Source organism: Heterodontus francisci, unplaced genomic scaffold (assembly GCF_036365525.1).
Source record: "Heterodontus francisci isolate sHetFra1 unplaced genomic scaffold, sHetFra1.hap1 HAP1_SCAFFOLD_59, whole genome shotgun sequence".
Classification (NCBI taxonomy): Eukaryota; Metazoa; Chordata; class Chondrichthyes; order Heterodontiformes; family Heterodontidae; genus Heterodontus; species Heterodontus francisci.
The window spans coordinates 7,898,383-7,915,034 of NW_027140758.1; the positions used below are offsets into that span (position 1 = coordinate 7,898,383).

Below are 16,652 nucleotides of genomic sequence, written 5' to 3' on the forward strand. Positions count from 1 at the left end.
TCGTGTCTCATGAACAAGGACACCCAGGTCCCTTTGGACATCAACACTTCCCAACCTCTCACCATTTAAGAAATATTCTGTCTTTCTGTTTATTCTACCAAAGTGGATAACTTCACACTTATTCACATTATATTCCATCTGTCATTTCATTCACTTATCCTGTCCAAGTCCCCTGGAAGCCTCCTTGTAACCTCCTCACAGCTCACATCCTTTACAATTGGCATATTCTTCTCCATGCTGCTATTTTAAACTTTCAGTGACTCAGATGGGGGTGTCCAGCTGCATACCAGAGCTGATGACAAGCTGTTCATCTTGGCAAGACTGCGCACCAAGACCAAAATGAGTCAGTTCTTGGTCTGTGAGTTGCTGTTTGCTGATGACGCTGTGCTGACATCCCATAATGAAGTTCATTAACAGCAGCTTGTATATCGGTTCTCCCTGGCCTGCAAGGAGTTTGGACTGACGATCAGCAGCAGGAAGATCAAAGTTATGGGCCAGGACGTAGAGACTCCACCTTCCATCAACATCGACAGCCTCACTTTGGAGGTTGTCAACAGCTTCACAGACCTTCGATCAACAATCACCAGCAATCTGTCCCTTGATACTGAAATCAGCACCAGGATTGTCAATGCTGCAGCTGTCATGTCAAAGTTGAGAAGACGAGTGTAAACCGACACCAAACTGATCGAAAATACAAAACTCCACATGTACCAGGCTTGTGTTCTCAGCACCCTCCTTGTGAGTAGAGAAGCATCAACAACTTATGCAAGCCAAGAAAAGCAGCTGAACAGCTTCCACCTCCGCTGTCTCAGATGGATATTGGGCATCTCCTGGCAGGACAGAGTGCCGAATGCAGAAGTACACCAGCGTGCAGGGATCTGCAGCATGTTTGCCCTCTTGAGTCAGCGGTGACTCTGTTGACTGGGTCATGTGTGCTGAATGGATGACGGTCGCTTTGCCAAAGACATGCTCTTTGGTGAGCTTGCTATCAGCACGAGACCAACAGGTCACCCACGTCTGTGATGCAAGGACATCTGCAAAGCGAGATCTCAAGCTGACTGGGATTGGAGTCGATGCATGGGAAGTCCTTCCTGCTGACTGGAATTCCTGGAGAAAGGCATTCAGGAAGACCATGGGAAAAGCAGAGGACAAAAGAAATGACCAGATGGTGGGAAAGAGAGCTCAGAGGAAGGAAAAATTATCAGTCGACCTCGGGCCAATGATATTCATCTGTACCAGCTGTGGAAGGGATCGTCACTCACGAGTCGTCCTCCACAGCCACAACAAACGATGCTTCACACAGAAGTGACGTACACCCCGGGTGTAGCCCATCGTCTTCCGAGACGGACGGTTGCCTATTACAATTACAACTACAGCTACAACTACAAGAGCGAGTCAGAGGCTGGGAACTCTGCCGTGACGAACTCAGCTCTTGACTCGCCAAAGTCTGCCCACTATCTGCAAGGTCTTCCTCTGATTTCAATTGCACGCACATTTGCAATCTGGCTCTGTAGCTCAGTTGGTTAAAGCACCTGTCCAATAAACAGGAGATCTTGGGTTCAACTCCCAACAGAGCCTTATTTCACAGTAACAACATGCTTGAAAAGTTTCATTATCAACACTGACATCTGTGTCTTGTGAGCTTTAATTCAAAATACATGATGAATTTCAATCACATACAAGAACAGCCTTTGTGAAGGATATGAGTTTGCAATGGCTGTTCCTCCTTGTACAGAACTTCAGTGCTGATACATCAAAGGTAACTTCTTTGACAGAAATTTGTTCACAGTCACATTCAACCTGGAAAACAGCTTGATATTAATCTCACTGAAGGAGAGTGTTTGTGTCATTATGTGTTGCTTTTAACCGAGACTGGGACATGACGCAAGTGGGAGGGTTCATCTGAGGTTTGGAATATTTGTCAGTCAGGAACAAGAAAAATCAAAGGAACCAAATAAGAAAACCTATGTCTCATGTGGTTACCGAGAAACGGTGAGAAGATATTAAACTTTGTTGTATTTAATACAACTGTGTGAACTTTGATCTTTGCGGCCTTTTATAAACAGTATTTGAAGGGTCTCAGTAAAAATGTTCAGTGTTGATGAGAGTGGGGTCTGGGTGAGCAGCTGCTGAGTGTGACAGGGTCAGGACTGAATGCAGGAAGTTCTCTGACATTCTCTCTCTCTCTCTCTCTGATGGGTTGAGTTGATTTTCAACTGGCAGCTGTTGCTGTTTTGATAATTCAAGTTCCCTCCACCGATTTTTTTGGACAGACAGTGCAGTATGAGGCTGTAAAGGGTTAATGCTGAAGACAGTGGGATCAATCCCTCCCACAATCAGAGTGATGATGTAACAGTCACATGAGATGAGGTTTGGGAGAAGAGAGAGCAGCACCAAGGATGCTCGTTTAGGAGGCTTGATGAGTGTGTATATAGTATTGTGTAAATTAGAAAAGAGTTCTTAGTTCTTTCAGCAGGGAATGTGTCCAGAAAATATCGCGAAACTCACAATTTTATTATTCAGGAGTTGGAACACAGGGATATTAACTCCAAGTGACAGCAGTGGTTTCATTTAACAAAAGAAAAGCAGAGAGTAATATTGCTCATTGATTGAAATCCCCCAGTGAGGTGACAGTTAAACAGGTGATCTGTTGGGGCATCCTTCGATCCAAGGTTTCGGCAGCATTTAATCTCCCTTTTTGGTGAAATTCTCTGTTTTTTGCATCTTTTTTTAATCCAGCTTTTATGGACCAGTGAAAAAACTGAAAAAAGTGAACAGATCCATCCTTTCTTTTCTTCCTTCTTCCCATCAGTTTCTCTTTTCTGTCCCAATTTATTCTGCTGTTTCTGCTGTTTTATCCATTCCAATCAAAATTCAACATTCCAATCAAATCTATTTGTTATTCCACAGTGTCTTTCCATGTGTTTTATTCTGTTGTATTCTCTCACAGTCTGTTTGATGATCAATTTTACATCTCACTCTCTGTTCTGGTGAAGATCAGAAGCAGTGATATCTGTTTGCAACACCCGACAAGTCAGCCTGAGGCTGTATCTCATCGATAATGTGGAGTTAGGAACATAGGAACACAGGAGGAGGAGTCGACCATTCTGCCCATCGAGCCTACCCCAAAATTCAATATGATCATGGCTGATCATCCACTTCAATGCCCTTTTCCCCACACTTTCCTCATATTCCCTTATGTCATTTGTATTTAGAAATCTATCAATCTCTGCTTTAAACATACTCAATAACTGAGCTTCCACAGCCCTCTGGGTTACAGAATTCCAAAGATTCACAACCCTCTGAGGAATAACATTTCTCCTCATCTCTGTCCTAAGTGGCTTGCCCCTTATTTTGAAATTGCGTCCCCTGGTTCTCGACTCCCCAACCAGGGGAAACTTCTTAGCTGCATCTACCCTGACTGTCCTTTAAATATTTTGTAAGTTTCAATGAGATCACCTCTCATTCTTCAAATCTCTAGAGAATACAGCCCCAGTTTCCCCAATCTCACTTCATCGGACAGTCCCACCATCCCAGGAACAAGTCTGATGAACCTTCTTTGCACTCCATCTATGGCAATAATATCCTTCCGAAGGTAAGGGGACCAAAGCTGCACACAGTACTCCAAGTGCAGTCTAACCAGGGTTCGATACAATTGAAGCAAGAATTCACTACTCCTGTACTCAAATCCTCTTGCGATAAAGGCTAACATACTATTAGCCTTCCTAATTGCTTGCTGCACCTGCATGTTAGCTGTCAGTGACTTATTGACATGGATACCAGGTCACCCTTATACTCTATACCTCAGTTAATAAAGGAAAGGATTCCATATAACTGCTGAACCACCTTATTGACCTGTCCTGCTACCTTCAGGGATCTGTGGACATTCACTCCAACGTCCCTCACTTCCTCTACACCGTTCAGTGTTCTCCCATTAATTGTGTATTCCTTTGCCTTTTTTGACGCCTGCTCTCGCTGTTCCCTGCTCTCCGAGTGAACTCTTGCTCCCTCTCCTGGGCTCTTTCTGCTCCATTCTGCTCTCACTGTTTCCTGCTCTCTTAATGTATCAATATTTATTTGCCTTGTGTTTAATTTAAAATATGGATTAACTGTATTTTACAGTTGCAGGTTTTATTTGGTAGTCCTGTACAAGTTGTGGATTGGTATTCAATATTTAGCTCTGTGAAAACGATTGTGAATGAAAATATAACTTTCAATCTTATACATGGGCTGGTCTGCAAGCTCCAAGTCCTTCATTTTGTAGTAATGGAATTGATACTGTATCTTTCAGTCTTAATCTCTGTGGGATTTTTGAACTGGTATGTAATGCATAACTTGGTCTAACGTCTGATGTACATTATTGGGATTCATAGGATCATAGGAAATAGGGGCATTAGGCCATTCAGCCCATCGAGCCTGCTCCAACATTCAAACAGATCGTGACTGATCATCTACCTCTACGCCATTTTTCCCTGCTATCTCCATATCACTTGATCTTGTTAGTATTTAGAAATCTATCGATTTCTGTATTGAATATGTTCAATGATTGATCTTCCACAGCCCTCTGGGATAAAGAATTCCACAGAGTTCCCACCCTCTGAGTAAAGAAATTCCTGCTCATCTCAGTCTCAAATGGCCTGCCCTTATTCTGAGACTGTGTCCCCTTGTTCTAGACTCACTAGACAGAGGAATCATCCTATCCATATCTACCCTGTGACACCCTGTAAGAACTTTGTCTGTTTCAATGAGATCACCTCTCATTCTTCAAAACTCTAGAGAATTTAGGCCCAGTTTCTGCAGTCTCTCATCATAAGACAATCCCACCATCCTAGGGGATGAGACCGGTGAATCTCTGTTGCACTCCCTCTATGACAAGTCTATCCTTCCTTAGATAAGGAAACCAAAATTGTACAGAATACTCCAGGTGCAGTCTCATCTAGACTTCATACATCTTTACTCATGTACTCAAATACTCTTTCAATGAAGCCAACATACCATTTGCCTTCCTAATTGATTGCTGCACCTGCATACTAGCTTTCAGTGTCTCATGAACAAGGACACCCAGGTGCCTTTGGACATCGACACTTCCCAGCCTCTCACCATTTAAGAAATACTCTGTCTTTCTATTTATTCCACCAAAGTGGAGAACTTCACACTTATTCACATTATATTCCATCTGCCATGTTCTTGCCCATTCATTGAACCTGTCCAAATCCCCTTAAAGCCTCCTTGCATTCATTCTGTACCTTTCAATTCTGTAAATTTTGTCTGTTCTATTTCAGATTTTATATTTAAAATGTAACCATGGTGACAGAGTTTATTTAGATCCGATGATGAGTTTGTTTTTGGACTGTGATTGATGGATCAACCTGTCAGCTGTACTGAATTGGAGTGAAATAGAAACAACTTCTGTCTCTCCTGCTGTTGTTTGACTGTTGGATTGAAAATGTGTCTCTTGACTTTGGGATCAGTGTCTGTGTGACTACTTCTTTTGTTTGTTCCAGTGGAACTGATGAGCTGGCAGTATCTCTGTGCTTTGGGAGTGATCCTGTACCGACTGTGTGTTGGAATGAGCTCGCTGCACTTTTCTTTGTGTCCAAGAATCACCACATCCATTCAGGTTCCTTCGTGTATTTTCCAGCAGGAATGAAAGAACTGGTGAGATAGAAGATACAAAAGCGATCAATGTAATCGTCCCAATAATAATCATTATGAACAATCACAAAATGAAAACCAGGATCACAAACAGTGTCAGTGTCTGACTCCACTGCAGTACTGCAGCATTCAGCTTCTGTTTACCAGGTGTTTGCAGTGGATTTACAACAAGTTTGTGTCATTCAGAAACAACACAAGCCCTGCACTGCTCAATGACTGGGACTGTCCGACAGAGCAGTGACCTTTACACAGTCGCATTTCTATTTCAACGGAAAACAAACAGCCACTATTTAAAATGTGCCTTTCACACTTCTCACCTGGTGTCTGCAATAAATGCTCTTTGTCAAACTGTCCACATCGTTGTTGTGCGGCTATTTTTCCCCCACTGTTCACGATCCAACAAACAGTGAGAGACTGGAACTAAAGCAGGAAAATTCCCTCTCCTTTGGGTGGTAAAATTGTCAGTGATTTTCAATAGTGATTTCTTCCCATTGTGTCTCCCTGAGCCTGTACAGACACTGTCCGAGAATGAACTCTCCCTTCCCCATGTCCCCGGCTCACTCCATGTTCCGGGAGCAGCTCCAGCTCCACAGTGTCTGTTACAAACAGATATGGTTCGGAAGGGCTGGGGCGTGCACCAAAACATGGGAGGAGCGAGTAGCCAAGGTACGACAAACGTTGGGCATGTGGGGGCAGCGATCTCTCTCCATTGTGGGTAAGAACCTGGTCATCAGGTGCGAGGCGCTCACGTTGTTGCTCTACGTGGCGCAGGTCTGGCCCATACCCCACTCCTGCGCCGTGGCAGTCACCCGAGCCATTTTCCGCTTCGTCTGGGGATCTAAAATGGACCGCGTCTGGAGGGACACGATGTTCAAATCTCTGGACAAGGGCGGGAAAAATGTACCCAACGTGGCCCTCATCCTGATGACCACCTTCGTGTGCGGCTGCATCAAGCTCTGTGTAGACCCCCAGTACACAAACTCCAAGTTTCACTACGTGCTGAGGTTCTATCTTTCCCCGGTGTTGCGAAGGATGGGCCTGGTCACATTGCCGCGGAACGCTCCATGCAGTTGGGCGGTGCCGTACCACCTATCCTTCGTGGAGCAGTTTCTGCGGGCAAACACCTTTGACCACCGGTCCATCAGGCAGTGGTCTGCACGGAATGTCCTCAAGGCCCTACGGGAAAAGGAAACGGTGTATCCTGTCGGATGGTTCCCCGAGCAGACCGTCAAAGTCATTTGGCGGAATGCCTCATCACCAGAACTTTCAAACAAGCACCAAGACGTAGCTTGGCTGGTGGTGAGAAGGGCCCTCCCCGTCAGATCCTTCATGCACACCCGAAGTCTTGCCCCCTTCGCACAGTGCCCCCGCGTTGGCTGTGGTGGGGAAGAGACAATCAGCCACCTCCTCCTGGAATGTGCCTTTGCAAAGCAGGTGTGGAAAGAGATGCAGTGGTTTTTGTCAAGGTTCATCCCAAGCAGCTCTGTCACACAGGAGTCTGTGCTCTATGGGCTGTTCCCAGGGACGCACACCGAGACAAACATCAACTGCTGCTGGAGGACTATCAATTCGGTGAAAGACGCCCTTTGGTCTGCCCGAAACCTGCTGGTCTTCCAGCGCAAAGAGTTGTCCACGACCGAATCTTGCAGACTGGCACATTCCAAGGTCCAGGACTACGTGCTGAGGGACGCACTAAAGCTTGGGGCAGCCGCAGCAAAGGCTCAATGGGGAAAGACCACAGTGTAAGGTTCCCCCACCAAGCTGGACTGAGGGGCTGGATCCATGGGAAACCCCTCGAACTGTATCGTTAATATTCTCAATTGCTGTAAATGTAAAACTGTAATTGACATGACAATTGTGAAACGGAAGGGTTGGGAAGAAACTTATGACAGTATTGAAGGAAACTGACCTCCCTTGCAATGTTTGTATTTTTTGGTGCTGTTTGGAAACTGTTTGGCAATGTAATTTGTACAGATTTTTATGAATAAAGTATATTTTGGAAATAAAAAAAAAGTCTGTTACAAACACTCCCCGACTCCCCCTCAACTTCCCACCACTCAATGCTAATCTCTGAGCACATCTGCGGACACGCTCCCAAAGCAGTGGCTGCTGGAAGCAGGTGCTCTTTGTTCCCTTCCCCCGGGCCCAGGAAGTCTCCATTTGCAGCTGATTTAAAGCATCTTCCCCTGATTGAGTGAATGGCTTCACAGACTGGGTTGGGAAAGGCTGCGCATGCGCCCCACTCCTCATTGTGACGTCCCACTGGGGGCGGGGCTGCATCACGCGTTCGCAGATCCCTGCAGCAATTCAGCATTCAAACATCAATGGGAACTTTCCCCATTTCACCCTCATCAAAGTCCCAAAGAAAGTGAAGAGGGGCTTGGACTGGAGGGAGGGAGGGGCGGGGTAGGGGGAACCTAGAACCCAGAAAGCTGCCCACTTGCCCCATTTAGATGCTCAATTTGTCGTCATTCCCTGCAGGGGGTTTGTTATTATTGTGCCCCTCCTGGTAAAACAATCCGGGAGAAAGAGGGGAGAAAGGAGGGAGCCGGTGTGTTTGCTGGGACCTTGCAGAATTCATTTCAGCAGCAAAAGTCCCGGGTTATATTAACCCGAGTGAAACACGCTGTCAGTGAGAGGAAAACCGAACGGCCCTTTTCATCTTTTCATTGGAAACAAAGTAGAGCCGGAAGTGCGGCGAGCAGAGCAGACACACAAGTTCAATGACAGGAGAGCTCGGCCGTCCCTGAGTTTCAGATCCCGGCTCCTACATTTCCTCATCCACACTGTCTTTACTGTGGATGTTCAGGGGTTCCTTGTCGGATCTGAGGACTGTATCCATTAAACATTCTGAGTCAGGAGATCCACACACTCTCTGTTTTCAAGATTTATGGGCAGGAATGTTTCAAAACTTTGTCTATTAAATCATTGTATAATTCACAGAACTAATGAGGCAATCGGTTCATTATTCAGGCCTTGAACTTGGTTTGGGTAGACCGAAAACTGAGAGGTTCAGCACCTTTCCACTTCTTCACTAATATAACTGATTTTTTTGATGAAGTAACAGAAAAGGTTGATGAAGGGAAAGCAATGGATGTTGTCTATATGGATTTTAAGAAAGCGTTTGACAAACTACCACATAAAAGGCTGGGTAACAAAACTGTGGCTCCTGGAATAGGAGGGTCAGTATCTGCTTGGGTTAAAAAATGGATGAAATATCAAGAAAAGCGAGTTGTGGTATTTGGTTGTTTTTCAGAATGGAAGATGGTGAACAGTGATGTCCACAAGGGTCAGTGTCAGGACCACCATATATAGAAATGACTTGAATATTGGAATCACAGAATCACAGAATTGTTACTGCACAGAAGGAGGCCATTTGGCCCATCGTGTCTGCACTGAATCTCCAAATGAGCGATTCACCTCATGTCACTTCCCCGTCCTCTCCCCATAATCCTGCACATTCTTCCTTTTCAGATAACAGTCTAATTCCCATTTGAATGCTTCAATTGAACCTGCCTCCATCACATTCTCAGGCAGTTCATACTTTAACCACTCGCTGTGTGAAAAAGTTTTACCCCATGTCGCTTTTGCTTCTTTAGCAATTAATTTAAATCTGTGCCTTCTCGTTCTCTATCCTTTCACAAGTGGGAACAGTTTTTCCCTATCCACTCTGTCCACACCCCTCATCATTTTGAATACCACTATGAAATCTCCTCTTAGCCTTCTTTTCTCCAAGGAAAACAGTCCTCACTTCTCCAATCTATCTACATAACTGAAGTTCCTCATCCCTGGAACCATTCTCATGAATCTTTTCCATAATCTCTCCAATGCCTTCACATCTTTCCTAAAGTGTGGCACCCAGAACGGGAAGCAGTACTTTAGCTGAGGCTAGTGTCTTGTACAATAGAACATAGAACATTACAGCGCAGGACAGGCCCTTCGGCCCTCGATGTTGCGCCGACCTGTGAAACCATCTGACCTGCACTATTCCATTTTCATCCATATGTCTATCCAATAACCACTTAAATGCCCTTAAATTTGGCGAGTCCACTACTGTTTCAGGCAGGGCGTTCTTCGCCCCTACTACTCTCTGAGTAAAGAAACTAACTCTGACATCTGTCCTATATCTATCACCCCTCAACTTAAAGCTATGTCCCCTCGTGTTTGCCATCACCATCCGAGGAAAAAGACTCTCACTATCCACCCTATCTAACCCTCTGATTATCTTATATGTCTCTATTAAGTCACCTCTCCTCCTCCTCTCTAACGAAAACAACCTCATGTCCCTCAGCCTTTCCTCGTAAGACCTTCCCTCCATACCAGGCAACATCTTAGTTAATCTCCTCTGCACCCTTTCCAAAGCTTCCACATCCTTCCTATAATGCGGTGACCAGAACTGCACGCAATACTGCAAGTGTGGCCGCACCAGAGTTTTGTGTAGCTGCAGCATAACCTCGTGGCTCCGAAACTCGATCCCCCTACTAATAAAAGCTAACACACCATATGCCTTCTTAACAGCCCTATTAACCTGGGTGGCAACTTTCAGGGATTTATGTACCTGGACACCAAGATCTCTCTGCTCATCTACACTACCAAGAATCTTCCCATTAGCCCAGTACTCTGCATTCCTGTTACTCCTTCCAAAGTGAATCACCTCACACTTTTCCGCATTAAACTCCATTTGCCATCTCTCAGTCCAGCTCCGCAGCCTATCTATGTCCCTCTGTAACCTACAACATCCTTCGGCACTATCCACAACTCCACCGACCTTCGTGTCATCCGCAAATTTACTAACCCACCCTTCTACACCCTCATCCAGGTCATTTATAAAAATGACAAACAGCAGTGGCCCCAAAACAGATCCTTGCGGTACACCACTAGTAACTAAACTCCAGGATGGACATTTACCATCAACCACCACCCTCTGTCTTCTTTCAGCTAGCCAATTTCTGATCCAAAGCACTAAATCACCTTCAATCCCATACTTCCGTTTTTTTCTGCAATAACCTACCGTGGAGAACCTTATCAAACGCCTTACTGAAATCCATATACACCACATCCACGGCTTTACCCTCATCCACCTGTTTGGTTACCTTCTCAAAAAACTCAATAAGGTTTGTGAGGCACGACCTACCCTTCACAAAACCGTGCTGACTATCGCTAATGAACTTATTCTTTTCAAGATGATTATAAATCCTATCTCTTATAACCTTTTCCAACATTTTACCCACAATCGAAGTAAGGCTCACAGGTCTATAATTACCAGGGCTGTCTCTACTCCCCTTCTTGAACAAGGGGACAACGTTTGCTATCCTCCAGTCTTCCGGCACTATTCCTGTTGACAATGACGACATAAAGATCAAGGACAAAGGCTCTGCAATCTCCTCCCTGGCTTCCCAGAGAATCCTAGGATAAATCCCATCTGGCCCAGGGGACTTATCTATTTTCACACTTTCCAAAATTGCTAACACCTCCTCCTTGTGAACCTCAATCCCATCTAGCCTAATAGTCTGTATCTCAGTATTCTCCTCGACAACATTTTCTTTCTCTACTGTAAATACTGACGAAAAATATTCATTTAACGCTTCCCCTATCTCCTCTGATTCCACACACAACTTCCCACTACTATCCTTGATTGGCCCTAATCTAACTCTAGTCATTCTTTTATTCCTGATATACCTATAGAAAGCCTTCGGGTATTCCCTGATCCTATTCGCCAATGACTTCTCGTGTCCTCTCCTCGCTCTTCTTAGCTCTCCCTTTAGATCCTTCCTGGCTAGCTTGCAGCTCTCAAGCGCCCGAACTGAGCCTTCACGTCTCATCCTAACATAAACCTTCTTCTTCCGCTTGACAAGTGCTTCAACTTCTTTAGTAAACCACGGCTCCCTCGCTCGACAACTTCCTCCCTGCCTGACAGGTACATACTTATCAAGGACACGCAGTAGCTGCTCCTTGAATAAGCTCCACATTTCGATTGTGCCCATCCTCTGCAGTTTCCTTCCTCATCCTACGCATCCTAAATCTTGCCTAATCGCATCATAATTTCCTTTCCCCCAGCTATAATTCTTGCCCTGTGGTGTATACCTGTCCCTGCCCATTGCTAAGGTAAACCTAACCGAATTGTGATCATTATCACCAAAGTGCTCACCTACCTCTAAATCTAACACCTGGCTGGGTTCATTACCCAGTACCAAATCCAATGCGGCATCGCCCCTGGTTGGCCTGTCTACATACTGTGTCAGAAAACCCTCCTGCACACACTGGACAAAAACTGACCCATCTAAAGTTCTCGAACTGTAGTATTTCCAGTCAATATTTGGAAAGTTAAAGTCCCCCATAACAACTACCCTGTTACTCTCGCTCCTGTCGAGAATCATCTTCGCTATCCTTTCCTCCACATCTCTGGAAATATTCAGAGGTCTATAGAAAACTCCCAACAGGGTGACCTCTCCTCTCCTGTTTCTAACCTCGGCCCATACTACCTCAGTAGACGAGTCCTCAAACGTCCTTTCTGCCGCCGTAATACTCTCCTTGATTAACAATGCCACACCCCCCCCCCCCCTTTTACCATCTTCTCTGTTCTTACTGAAACATCTAAATCCCGGAACTGCAACATCCATTCCTGTCCCTGCTCCATCCATGTCTCCGAAATGGCCACAACATCGAGATCCCAGGTACCAACCCATGCTGCAAGCTCACCCACCTTATTCCTGATGCTCCTGGCGTTGAAGTAGACACACTTTAAACCAAGTTCTTGCTTGCCAGTGCCCTCTTGCGTCCTTGTAACCTTATCCATGACCTCACTACTCTCAACATGCTGTACACTGGAACTGCAATTTAGGTTCCCATCCCCCTGCTGAATTAGTTTAAACCCCCCCAAAGAGCACTAGCAAATCTCCCCCCCCAGGATATTGGAACCCCTCTGGTTCAGATGAAGACCATCCTGTTTGTAGAGGTCCCACCTACCCCAGAAAGAGCCCCAATTATCCAGGAAACCAAAACCCTCCCTCCTACCCCATCCCTGCAGCCACGTGTTCAACTCCTCTCTCTCCCTATTCCTCGCTTCGCTAGCACGTGGCACGGGCAACAACCCAGAGATAACAACTCTGTTTGTTCTCGCTCTAAGCTTCCACCCTAGCTCCCTGAATTTCTGCCTTAAATCCCCATCTCTCTTCCTACCTATGTCGTTGGTGCCTATGTGGACCACGACTTGGGGCTGCTCCCCCTCCCCCTTAAGGATCCCAAAAACACGATCCGAGACATCACGAACCCTGGCACCTGGGAGGCAACACACCAACCGTGAGTCTCTCTCGTTCCCACAGAACCTCCTATCTGTTGCCCTAACTATGGAGTCCCCAATGACTAATGCTCTGCTCCTCTTCCCCTTCCCTTCTGAGCAACAGGGACACACTCTGGGCCAGAGACCTGTACCCCATTGCTTACCCCTGGTAAGTCGTCCCCCCCAACAGTATCCAAAACGGTATACCTGTTGTTGAGGGAAACGGCCACAGGGGATCCCTGCACTGCCTGCTGGTTCCCTCTCCTTCCCCTGACGGTAACCCATCTACCTACTTATTTTACCTGAGGTGTGACTACCTCCCTATAACTCCTCTCAATAACCCCCTCCGCCTCTCTAATGATCCGAAGTTCATCCAGCTCCAGCTCCAGTTCCCTAACGCGGTTCTCGAGGAGCTGGAGTTGGGTGCACTTCCTGCAGATGCAGTCAGCAGGGACACTCTTGGCGACCCTTACCTCCAACATTCTGCAGGAGGAACATTCAACTGCCTTAACCTCCATTCCCACTATTCTAAATTCCCAACAGATCTACTGCAAACCAAAAAAAAAAGTCAAAACTTGTTAGCTTAGCAATCCAACGGACAGAACTTTTTTTTTGGTTAGAGGAGGAGGATGGGTGGGAGACACTACCCGAATAGGGTTTCGGGTCAAGCAACCGCCCAAATATGTAACCTCACTTACCCAGCAGTCCCGCGTGCGCTCCGCCTATACACGAGAAATGGCTTCCGATTTCAACATGACCTCCTTGTTCTTGTACTCTATGCCTCTATCACTAAAGCCGAGGATACTGTATGCTTTATTAACCACTCTCTCAACCAATGACATATAACCCCAGGTCTCTCTGCTCCTGCACCCCCTTTAGAATTGTACCCTTTATTCTATATTGTCACTCCATATTCTTCCTACCGAAATGAATCAATTCACATTTCTCTGCATTGAACTTCACCCGTCATCTGTCCTCCCATTCCACCATCTTTTCTATGCCCTTTTGAAGTTCTACACTATCATCCTGACAGTTCACAATGCTTCCAATTTTTGTATCATCCATAAACTTGAAAATTCTGCCCTGTACACCAAGGTCTAGGTCATTAATATATATCAGGAAAGGCAAGGGTCCCAACACTGACTCCTGGGGAACTCCACTACAAACCTTCCTCTAGTCCGAAGAACATCCATTGCTCACTACTCTTTGTTTCCTGTCACTCAGCCAATTCCATATCCATGTTACCACTGTCCCTTTTATTCCATGAGTTATAACTTTGCTCACAAGTCTGTTGTGTTGCATTGTATCAAACTTATTTTGAAAGTCAATAAAAGCAAAATACTGCAGATGCTAGAAATCTGAAATATAAATAAAAAGTGCTGGAAGTACTCAGCAGGTCTGGCAGCATCTGTGGAGAGAGAAACAGAGTTAATGTTTCAGGTCAGTGACCTTTCAGATTCTGCCAGACCTTTTGAAAGTCCATGTGCACCACATCAACAGCATTGCCCTCATCATCCCTCTCTGTTACCTCATCAAAAAACTCCAGCAGGACAGTTAAACATGATTTTCCCTTAACAAATCCATGCTGGCTTTCTTGAATTAACCCACATTTGTCCATGGGACTATTAATTTTGTCCCGAATTATTCTTTCGAGAAGTTTTCCCACCACCGAAATTGAACTGACTGGGGAGTGAGACGAGGTGAGTTGCTCTAACAGAGAGCCAGCACGGGTTCGACAGGCTGAATGGCCTCCTTCTGTGCTGTAGCCATTCTATGATTGTATGATTCTAGCAACAACTGTTGGTGGAGAGGCAGTGATGCAGGAATGGGTTGACAGAAAGGGGAAAGTCTGGGCTGGTGTGTGTTTGCAGCATTTGCAGCTTGTGTTCAGGTTTGTGAATAAAGGTGATTTGGAAGCTGTGTTCCAAATTGAAGTGTTTACTGGAAGGAAGAAGTTGATGTGAATCGAGAATAAAACGTGTTAAGATGAAGGGTGGTGTGATTGAGGATAGCAGTAAATATTGTGCTGGTGAATTATTTGTGTTAATAAACTTCCACTGCGCCCTCTGCTGCAGGCTGCTGTTTATATCCAGCTGTGTATTAGTGCTGTGTGTTCGTGAGATAAATGTTTGTTTCAACGCTGTTTATAAAGCAATAGCATTGCACTCAAACAGTCCCAGACATAGCAACACACGGAGAAAAGCAAAATACTGCAGATGCTGAAAATCTGAAACAGAAACAGAAAATGCTTGAAATAGTCAGCAGGTCTGGCAGCATCTGTGGAGAAAGAACAAAGTTAATGTGAGCTAAGGAAACAGACCTGAACTGTTGACTGTTTCTCTCTGCACAGATGCTGCCAGACCTACTGAGCATTTCCAGCATTTTCTGTTTTTATTACAGCAACACCTTTGATCAGCAGTAGCGGTGATAGTGCGAGCCAGGGGGCAGCTGGGAAGGTACGTTTCACTATAAAGTACTTACCTGGCGATTCGGCGGACGCGGACACGGGGACTGCTTGGTAAGTGAACTTATATATTCGGGCAGTGGCTAAACCCGAAACACTACACGTGTAGTGTCTCCCACCCATCCTCGTCCTCCAACCATAAAAAAGGACTCTTGTGTGGAGGGTTTGGTAAGGTAAGGTTTTCCTTTATATTTTTTTATTCTCTGTTGTCAATTTCGAGCAGAGGGGATGGAAGCTAGGGCTCCTCTTGCAGGATGTGGGAGGTAAGGGTCACCACTTGTGTCCCTGCTGACTTCACCTGTGAGAAGTGCACCCAACTCCAGCTCCTCGCAGACCACGTTAGGGAACTGGAGCTGGAGCTGGATGAACTTTGGATCATGCGGGAGGCAGAGGGGATGATAGAGAGCAGTTATGGGGAAGTACTGACACTTAGGTCACAGGATAAAGGTAGCTGGGTGACCGTCAGGGGAGGGAAAGGGAATAGGCGCACAGTGCAGGGATCCCCTGTGGCCGTTCCCCTCAATAATAAGTATACCGTTTTGGATACGGTTGTGGGGTGGGTGCCTACCAGTGGAAAGCCACAGCGGCCAGGTCTCTGGCACTGAGCCTGGCTCTGCGGCTCAGAAGGGAAGGGTGGAGAATAGGAGAGCGATAGTGATAGGAGATTCAATGGTTAGAGGAACAGACAGCAGATTCTGTGGTCGCGAACGAGACTCCCGGATGGTAAGTTACCTCCCGGGTGCCAGGGTCAGGGATGTCTCGGATCGAGTCTGCAGGATTCTTAAGGGGGGGGGGGGAGCAGCCAGACGTCGTGGTACATATTGGTACCAATTACATAGCTAGGAAAAGGGATGAGGACCTGAAAAGCAAATACAGGAGTTAGGTTGGAAGCTAAAAGGCAGGACGAGCAGAGTAGTAATCTCAGGATTGATACCGGTGCCACGTGCTAGTGAGGCTAGAAACAGAGAGCGAGTGCAGCTGAACACGTGGCTACAGAGCTGGTGTAGGAGGGAGGGCTTCAGTTATGTGGATCATTGGGATACCTTCTGGGGAAGGTGGGACCTGTACAAGAAGGATGGGTTGCATCTGAACTGGAGGGGCACCAATATCCTGGGCGGGAGGTTTGCTCGAGCTCTTCGGGAGGGTGTAAACTAGTTTGGCAGGGGGATGGGAACCGGAGCTGCGGATCAGTGGATGGGGTAGCTGTTGAACAGGCAGATACAGAGTGCAGAGAGTCTGTGAGGAAGGTTAGAC

At 46.0% G+C, this 16,652-nt stretch overlaps 1 non-coding gene across 1 annotated transcript; it reads left to right on the plus strand.

Moving 5' to 3' along the window:
* The first annotated feature begins 1,504 nt into the window (after positions 1–1,504).
* Positions 1,505–1,578, plus strand: trnai-aau (transfer RNA isoleucine (anticodon AAU)). The gene has a single exon. It is a non-coding gene; the product is annotated as a tRNA-Ile (tRNA).
* Positions 1,579–16,652: the final 15,074 nt, after the last annotated feature.